Below are 9753 nucleotides of genomic sequence, written 5' to 3'. Positions count from 1 at the left end.
CGGGCAGGACTATTTCACGCCTTGTTGAAAATTCGGGATTTTCTTTCTCTTTCTGTCTATTCTCTGCCTTTGAGAAGCTTCTATGTGTGCCTATGGGGCTGGCAGCTCGTCGGGAACGTTGGCTGCGTGTCTGCATGCCGCTGTAGGAGCGTTTGCACACTAGTTGTTTTGCCTGTAGTACTTGAATATTTGTGTATCACTGGGGGATCAGGAATGCTGAGCGTGTTGTTGCAACTGTAATTGTGTGTCCAGGGAGTCTAAAACACGGGGAGTGTTTCTGCGTGTCTAACTCTAGGTGTGATTGTGTGCCATTGCACGTGTGGGATGGGGCTTGAACAATTGGATGTAGGGCTAGATGGGGCTCAGCGGTGCCCAGTAAGCCATGCCACTAAGTCTCTACTGTCACAAGCCCCACAAATCTGCCAGGTAGGTCCCTGGGACTCCTGGTCAGGATTGGTGAGATGGACCTAGGTTCACTCACAGCGAGGGGTCACACCTCCCCAGGTTCCCAGTCTTACACTTAAACTGGGACCCATGATGATTTAGAAGTCTCAACTCGAAATTTTCTAGGGTCCTGGGATTTGTGCTCTGATTCACACTGGAACACTTCACTTCATCCTCTGGTCTTGGGTTTACATTGACTTCAGACACATAGAGGCTCACACTCAGTCACAGCTTGACAATGAATTCCCACTCAGATTCACACTCTGGGGACTCACACTCAGAGTCTGACCAAGACCACGAGCCCGCACTTGGACTCGCTTGGGGAACCTGCGGTTCATGCTTGGGGTCATACTAGAACTTCACACTAGGCTTAGACTTAGAATGCTGTGAGGATAAAATTCATATGGGAAAATTACAACTCATACAGTATGATCTCACTTGAACACACACAGAGATTTGCTCACCCTTAGTCTTACACTGGGACCCACTGTTCATACATAAGTCTCACTTCCATCCTGGGATCACTTAGGAATGTACCATTTGCATACAGACATGCACTAGGGTTCTAATGTCACACTCGGACTTTGGGCTCACACTCAGCCTTGGAAAGGAATCCTAGGGTTCGCACCAAGATGCACACGGGGAGCCCGGATCGCCCACTCTGAAGGCCTTCCACCCAGGGGCTCACATCCAGACTCATATTAGAACTCTGATGCTTCAGCAGACTGACCTGGGAGTCCCGGGGCTCCCAGATGGACTCCCCATGGGAAACCTGGTGCCAGGTGCACCCTGGGACTTGGGCTCATGCTCAGATCTGCCCTTGCATCTTGGTGCTCCCCTGCAAGCTGGCATCAGACCCTGGTGCTCCGCTTTACACTCACTCACATCTTGGCACTGATGCCTAAGCCCTAGTGCTTAAGCTCCACTTTCACCTTGGAACCCTGAACTTCACTTGGGGACCCCGCAGCTTGCACCCAGCTTCACGTTTCCACCCTGAGCTCATACTCGGAGACACAGTAGGATGATGGGGTCCACACTTCCATTAGCAAGTCAGGCTCATAATCCAGTCCTCCTGCCCCTCCTCTGTGGTTTATGGCGGCATGCATCAGGGCAGAGGCTGCTGTAAGCCCCACCCCCTGCCAAAGATGGGAGAAGAGGGAACTCCTGTATGGTCTCATCCCTTCCTTGGACAGTGGGCTGGTGGCAAGCGTGGTGGGAACCACCGCCCCCGTCAGACTGTGCTGCTTGATCGACTGGTCTGGGAGTGACATACTCCCTTCGGTCTGGGAGTGACATACTCCCTTCGGGTCCCTCACATGCCATGCACATGCACATGCACACCCTCCCTTACACAATCTTGAACAGCCTGCTGGGAGGGAGAGCGGGGCACAGGGAAGTAAGACTCCCATCTTCTGGAGAGCTGGCCCAACTCAGGGATCCTCTGGATGGGAAGGGTGTGAGGATCCATGAGGCCCTCCAGCATGCTTACTCTCATTCTAAGTGGAGGGTGATGGGAGACAGCCGTTTGCTCCTGGCTGAGTGTGTGGGGTGTGGGGGGCACCAGGCATGTTCTGCAGGAGACTTTAGCCTGTGTTCTGGGTATGCTCAGCTCCCTTCTCCCCAGTGTCCTCTGTTCCCTGGAGTACGTAGGTCACAGCCAGCCCTGGAACGGGCACCTGCCTTGCAGACCCTCCTCTGGGCCTGACATTCCTGGCCACCTCAGAGGCCAGGGTGTTGTGTCTCTGGGAGCTCCTATTGTAGGGGCTGAGCCCTGTAGCCCCCACTCAGATAGAGATGGCTGAGCTGTAACTGCTTCTTGTCCCTGAAGGGGACACATGCTCTCCAGCCCCCAATGGGGGTGGGGGGCTTGGAGGCAAGGAGCCCTGCTCTCTGCCTGCCACCCCCCCCCATGGTGAGTTGAAGTGTAAATGAATGGGAAACATATGGAGTGGATTTTCTTTGAAATGCAGATGGATTTGAGGGGGGGACCATGTGTGCCTGGTTTGGGGGGCATCCTGGAGAGCAAAGCGACTGAGAAGAGGGAGCTGACCCCTCCTCCGACCCACCAAGGATGGGGGAGCAAGGGAGACCTCAGCTGTGTAAACTCCAGTGGCCCTGGATGGCCACACCCACAGGGCTCCCAGCTTCCTGTGGGGAGGCACTGGGGAAGCAAGTGGTTCTTGTGGACAGAAGGCCCTGAGGTCATGGTCCCCCTGTGTCTTGTCAGAGAGCAACAGAGACCCCAGAGCAGAGAACCGTGCTGGGCTGGAGGTGCAGGATCCCGGATCCCTGGGGGACCAGGGGTGGAGGAGGATGCCTTGAGCAGATAGGCAGAAAAGTGTTACAAGGTGCCATGGGGTCTTCTAGGGTGGGCGCTGCAAGAGAGGCTGACTTCAGTATAGCCCACCTGTGGTGACTTCTGGTCAGATCACGAAACCCCCATTCTGCAGGAGCACAGGTTTCTTCCGACCCAGGGTGGCCGGGCGTAAGTCATAACTCACAGCTAGGTTGTGGAGTAGTGGCCTTGCACTCTTGAGTGTCTGGCCCAGGAGTAGGTCTTCCCTGTCACTGTTCTACTTCCTGCCCAGGCACAGAGCTGGGACACACAGTAGGAAGGCAGCCCATCAGGCTCCTGCCTTATTTCCCGGTCCCTCACTCCCTGCACAGCACCTGGCAGGGAGCGGCGGGCGGGGTGGGGTGAGGGCAGGGTGGGGTGGTGGGGCAGCTAGTGCTGAAGAATGGATTGGTTAGTGGGACAGATCCGGGGGCCCGTGGCTTGAAACCCAACTGCCCCTGTTGCACATCCCTATCTGGCTCCAAGGAACCCTGGGTGGGTTGGAGGTTAGACACCCGGAAGGACTTCTTTGTCCTTCGGAAAGGAGTACAGCAGGTAAGTGCCTTCTTCCCCGAGAAGGTCTGGTGGAGGGGGTGCCTAGGGGGGTAGTGGCCCCAGTTCTGTGGCAGAGGTAGGAGGTCACAGCTGCTTTTTGTGGAGAGGAGTGTGCCCCGAGTTTGTTGTCTAGGTCTGGGTTTGTTGGACTAGAGCTGAGAGAGCAGGCCCCTCTCCCGGCCACCAAGGGCCAGGCTCTGGGGCTGCATCACCACTGCCAGCACCGCAGACTCTCTGTATTGGTTATTAATGTCTCCCTGGGAACACAGGGTTCGGGTCCTAAAAATACCCTGTCCGGCTGGAGCCCAGGAGGTGCTGGTGTGCAGCAGTGGCTGTATACTGGTCAGATAGAGTCCTGCTGGAGTCTGCCAGAGAGAGCCAGGGGACCCACACACTCTGAGCCAGGAGAGACTGGCAGAGACTACAGTGTAGGGAAACTGAGGCAGAACGGGAACAGGAGGCAGATGTAGAGTGAGCAGCAGAGATTTGTGCAGCAAAGATTTCTAAAATGAGTGGTGCCTGCTATAGCACAACTGTGGCCCTGGAGGGTAATCTTGGTTCCCTCTGGGTCCGGAGATGCAGCTGATGTCAGGCGTGAAAGTCAAGCTGTCGGCAGGAACCATTTCAAGTCTGACTTCAGGATGCCAGTGTAGCAAAGAGAACACAAACTGGCCCAAGGGTGCTTTTCTGCACCACTGCCCCATCCCTCTTCAGAGCTCTTCCTTGAAGCTGGAGTTCCAGAGAGATTCCTGCCGACCCCCTTACACAGGCCCCACTGCACTTCTGCCCCCCCCCCCAACCCGCGTAGCCCTTTTCCCCAGAAGAAGGGAGCTGAGTGGTGGTTCTGAAGCGGCAAGAGGAGCCAGCCACTGAGGACAGATGTCATGTGACCTTGGCCTATGAGCTGACCTTTCTGAGCCCCTCCGTGAAATTGTGGGGGTCGGGGTGGGGGGCTGGGCCCCAGCCCAGGCCCTGAGAAAAGGCGGTTTTGGCACCCATCCAGGCCCCTGACGTCAATGACTCTCCAAATAATGGAATCAATATTGGGGGGGGGGGGCAAGCATGAACCAGGCCCCAGCGATTAGAAACAGATCAGCACAAGCCCGCAGCTGATTCTGATAGAGCCTGTCTTGGAGAGCTCGGGTGGGAGGCTTGACAGGAGGTGGACCTGGGGGCCTCAGGAATGGGGAGGGGGTGTGGGGCCACCAAGTGTCCAAACCTGGAGAGACTCAGCTGCCTGGGCTTGGAATGGGGGTGGGGACCTTGTGCAGGTCCCTTCGTTCTTTGAGGCCATGGGGTGCCAAGGCTTGGAGAAGCTTGTGGGTGGATACTTCTAGCCAGTGAGTGGCAAAGGGTGGGCCAGGGAGGGTTCAGTTCCCTGCACCCTAGAGTTGGGCCTCCAAGCCCTCTTGTGGGGAAGTCATAGGTGCCCAGGGTAGGGAAGAGGATGGGAACTCAATGTGATGTCCTATGCTTGGAGACAGGGCATTGACCCCAATAAGAAAGAAGGGGAGTCTCCCTTCAGATGGGGAGTCTGGGTTCCCTCATCATCCCACATCATCTCAGCCACCCAGAAGGCAGCAGGTGAAGTTGGAGGGTCCATGGGGTTCATGGGGGGCTGGCCTGGCAGCAGCTGACAAAAAACAAGAAGGGCTCGGGGAGCGGCTGTAATTACGGGGCATTTATTATTAATCAGATGAAATTGCTGGAAGCAGCTGGTGTAATGTGCGTAGCGATACAGATTCTGCATGCCCCCCCCCATGCGTGTGTGTGTGTGTGTGTGTGTGTATACACACACACACACACACACGCACACGCACATACGCATGCACGCATACACACCCTCTGCCGGAGCTTTGCTTGTTTTCACGGGTTTTTTCTTGTGAAAGTCGATGGATATGTGTGTCTGCATGCTGGAGTGAGTCTGTGTTTCTTCATGCCAGCCTGTCTCCTCGACCGCTCCTTGTCATTCTCTAGCCTGACATGCCTCTCTTTGAGCCTGTGTCTCCGTGTGTCTGTCTCTGTCAATGCCAGCCAGCCTGGCTCTCTAGTACCTTGCAGTATAGTTTCTGTCCATCTTCTCCCAGGTTGGTGGGGTCTCTGCAACTCTGGGCAGGATTGAGATGGCACAGCGCCTCCTTTCTCCTGGCTGTGCACGTAGACACCTGCTCACACCTTTGACAGCTACATTTAAGACCTGTCTGCAGGGAGGGCAGTTGGACCCTGAGGATTTTGGAGGGGAGCGGGGATGTTGAGTGATTGGAGTCTGTAGAAGCAACTTTTGATTTCAAGACTTCCTTGAGTGCAACGCCAGCTCTCCTGGCGTGACTTGGGCCAAACTGTGTTTACAATCAGGGCCTGGTTTTCCTCAGGTGGCTTTCATGACCCAGGGCAAAGCAGGTATGTCAAGAACTTACCATGGTCTCTGGCCCAGCAAGGGCTGAGAGCAAGTGCTCACCGCTGTTCTTCTTGGGGAAGGCCTCACTCAGGCCCTGAGCAAGCTGCAGAGGCCACCTGGCAGAGCAGAAAGGCTTTGGGTCTGGCCAGGGCACAAACCGAGACTCTGGCACTGACCAAGGAGCGCTAGTGGTGTCGTGGTCATGCATTGGGCTGCTGGCAGCAAGGTCAGCATTTAGAAATCACCAGCCGCTCCTCAGGAGAAGGAGCTTTCTGCTCCTATGAAGAGGTGCAGCCTCGGAAACTCAGAGGGACCATTCTACCCATGGGGTCCCATAGGGTCCCTGTGAGTTGGCATCGAATCAATGGCAGTGAGTTGATTTGGGGACTCGACCAACTCTGTGGTCTTGGACAAATCACTCAACCCCTCTGAAACTCCGTTGCTTCAACTGCAAAAGGGATAATAATAATAGAGCCTAGCTCATAGAGAGAATGTAATGAGAGAATGCATATCCCATGCCCAGAGAAACCCCAGCACAAAACCCACCGACTGCCATTGAGTCGATGCCAATTCATAGTGGCACTGTAGGGCAGCACTGCGCCTGTGAGTTTCTGAGACTAACTCTTCCCCGGAGTATTGTCCCCGTCTTTCTCCTGAGCACATAATAAGTGCTCAGTAAATCAGAGCAGTGATGGGAAAAAGGAGGGAGACAGGAGGCCATGCGTGGGTGTCCCTTCCCACCTGTGGGCCCTATGTCTATGCGGGTCCACATGCCAGAACGTGTGTTATGAGGAGACCTGTGACTAAGAACTGGTGTGTAGGAGCTTTTGGGTGATCTAAGAGTGTGTTATCTGTGTAAAGTGTTCAGTACCTGGTATGTGGCTTCCCTCGGACTCTGTGGTGCAGAGCCCCAAATCACGGGGTGTTGGAGGGTGGACAGGCTGCTCGCAGTGTTTCCAGTTTCCCCTTTTTTGCAGTGGGGGTGCGAGTGTGGCGGAGTGCTGAGTTGAACCACAGGTCCTCGGAGACCTCTGATCTGTACACTTTGCTTTTCCAGAGTCCGATCCTGGTCTCGCTTCATCCCAGCCCTTGCTTCGGAAAATCTCGGGAAGAGTTTGGCCTGGAGGAGGCAGCGGCGGTGCCCATTGATGTGCTGGGTGTGCAGCTAGTGGTGAAGAGGTAGGAGTTGGGGTCCAGGAGGGGCAGTAGGTCTAGGGGATTTGAGTGAAGAGGACTTGAGATGTCTTCCTGTGTCTCCCAGTCTTTCCTTCTGGTTGGGGCTCAGCTGACTGGGACTTTTCATGCCTCGAAGATAGTCCCAGAGAAGGGAAGAGACCCACAGTTACACAGGCAAGGCCAGAGCCAGGCCAAGAAGCCGTGTTCTGCTTGGTAGAGGGCAGAACCCTAGGCCTGTTAGTTAGGGCGTTTCTGCCCCATGCCCTCAGGCTCCTGCCCTCCCTGAAGTATCTCACTGTCTTGACTGGGGCTGGCTGGGGAGGGGGCTTGCTTAGAAGAGTTGGGTTGGGGGGGGAGGGTCAGAAAGTCCAGCGTCTTCTTGGCCAGCTGTGGGGCAGGGCTTGACTCCCCTTGCCTCGCATTCAAACCAGGCAAGGCCCCTGGATTGGCAGCCCGGGGGTGGGGGCGTCTAAGGAATCGAGGCACTGAAGCGGAACGGAAGGGCCTATTGTCCCAAACCCGCCAGAGGCCCACAAAGGCCGCCTGGGTTTTTCATCTCAGCTCCCAAACAGACTAGCCATTTTCCCAGCCTGGAGGGGTATGGGGGTGGGGTGGGGAGGGGGCGTACTGACCCTTCAGATCTAGGACTGGGGTGTTGTTGAGGGTGGGGTACCCCAGGCTGACACTTTGCCAGAAAAGAGACTTAAGATGGAGCCAGGGGCCCCAGAGGGCTATGGAGAGACAAAGCTGCTACCTCAGTGTGCCCAGAGGACCCGAAGGTGGAGGGTGGGTATCTGAGATGGAAATGCAGGTTTGGATGGCGCTAAGAAATGACTCCAAACAATAAAAGATAATAAATATTTATGGGGCACATCTGGGAGGAGTCTGATGGCTTGTGGGGAAAATGAACTACTGAGCTGTGAGGACCCTGTTTTCCCACCCTTTGATCCATTATCCTCTTCCAAAGCTGGGAACCCCTGAGGGAGGTGGGTGGGATAGGAGCTGGCTATCAGGCTAGTAGCCAGACCAGAGAATGGGCTCCCTGCAGCAGAAAAGACTAAAGCCAGACAGCAGAAAGGACTTCCTGCCAGCGAACAGTAGCTCAGATGCCCTGACCCTGTCTCAGGGAATCCCTCAGGATCGCAGAGAATAGGGGAGCTGTAGAGCACTGGGGGCTCAGGCTGAGGCAGCTTCTGTGGGGGCTGAGGAGGAGGAGGAAGCGGCAGCAGAGGCAGCGAGGCAGCAGCAGCTCAGGAGGACTTGGCAGTGCTGTCCACCCTCCCCCTGCAGCACCTTCACCACCACTTTAAAAACAGCTTTTTAATTTAACAAAGTGGATGAAAAACTGTTTTTGGAAATAAAAGAGATCTGCTGCCTCCCAGGCTAGCACTCAGCCCTAGCAGAGAACCTCTCTTAGTCTCTCAGCGGGGGGTGACTGCTTCCCCTCTCGGTCAGGGGCCTAGGGTGTTTGGGGTTTTTTGGTTTTGTTTTGTTTTATTTTTTCCTTCGTCTTCAGCCCTCCCCAGCTTTGCTCTGGCCGCCTGTTCCACCTCTCTCCTTCTCAGCCTCCAGGGCAGTCTCGCTCTCAGTCTCTTATCTCTGGGTCTCTGCAACAACCCGTTCCTCTCTTCTTGTCTCTCTCTTCCGGGGCCTGTCTCTCTCTCCCTGGCGATTCGTCTCTGTCTCCCAGCCTGTCTCAATCTCTGCCTCCCTCCTCACTCCAGCTACCCCCCCGCCCCCCCCTGCTCTAAATGGGTCTATTTAAAACGCCCGACGCTGCCAAGTCAGAAAAGCGTCTCCTGATAAAGCGCATTAGGCGGAGGGAGGGAGGAGGGAGCGGCGGGCGGATGGATTGATCCAAGCCCGTAACCCCATTAATCAGGCCGCGTGGATCCCCCCTCCCCCAGCTTCAGCCCCTTCAGAGCTAAAAGCCCCTTAAATATTTATCACCCCTCCCCCACCAGGGCAAGGGGCGGGTGTGTGGCCCTCAAAGTGTGCTGCCCGGTGGCCCCCCTCTGTGTGATGTGCACGTGTGCTTATGTGTGTGTGTAAGGGTGTGCACACCTACCAGGCCAGGAGTCAGGTGCTGGCAGACAGCTTCCACCCACCCACCCCTGGGCAGCCCCTGGGGACCCTAGGAGTTCGGCCTGATGGGAGGATTGAGCATGCAGCATGGGGAGACCCCAGGGTTATTGGGGAACCTTTGTGTCCCCCAATGTACAGAAAAGCATTAAAAGACTGGGGGTAGCCTTGCGGTGTTACTCCTAGAGGGTGGGAAGATAAGGCTGGGGATCAGGGCCCAGAGCCTCCCAAATTCTCCGTTTCCAAAGTGACTTGGGGAATAGAGGGGGCCCCATGCTCCTGAAGTGTATGAAGGTTAATTTGACTGGCTGAACACCCCCTTTATCCTCTGAGGGCAGCGATAGGACCTAGGCTGGGAAGGGACCTTCCTCCCCCACCCCATCCCCCCTTAACACACAGGAAGCTGGCCTGGCGTGGGCGGGGAGGTTCCACATCCACACCCCCCTCCGCCCCAGAAAGTAGGAAGGTGGCCCTGAGCTGGGGCTGACACCCCAAGGCAGCAAAGGTCATCTCTGAGACAGCAGGGGTTTGCCCCAGCGGACTTCAACTGTCCGGGCTGGGAGGGACGGGACTGCCCTTGGGTGTGGGGAGGGGCCCAGGCCCCAGAGCCTAGAGGGTCCCTTCCCTCCCCCTCCCCTCGCATCAAGTGCCACATCTCCTCCTGACTCAGACAATTAGATTCAAAGGATGACCTCACTGCATGCCGTCCCTCGCTCGCTCCCTCCGCTCGCGGCGCGCTCCTTCCTCCCCCCCCACCACTCCC

At 56.1% G+C, this 9753-nt stretch overlaps 1 protein-coding gene across 2 annotated transcripts in view; it reads left to right on the top strand.

The window, feature by feature from the left end:
* Positions 1–6800: 6800 nt before the first annotated feature.
* The window catches only part of CNTFR (ciliary neurotrophic factor receptor), a 28777-nt gene continuing 25824 nt past the window's right edge, over positions 6801–9753 (top strand). For both annotated transcript variants that reach the window (XM_004712382.2, XM_045289298.1), the window contains exon 1: positions 6801–6911. The gene's annotated coding sequence lies outside the window, so the exon portion shown is untranslated. The remainder of the gene's footprint in view (positions 6912–9753) is intronic.

This window comes from Echinops telfairi, unplaced genomic scaffold (genome assembly GCF_000313985.2).
Source record: "Echinops telfairi isolate 266 unplaced genomic scaffold, ASM31398v2 ScPeMD7_25;HRSCAF=90, whole genome shotgun sequence".
In the NCBI taxonomy this organism is placed as follows: Eukaryota; Metazoa; Chordata; class Mammalia; order Afrosoricida; family Tenrecidae; genus Echinops; species Echinops telfairi.
This window is presented reverse-complemented; position numbering and strand designations above follow the sequence as displayed.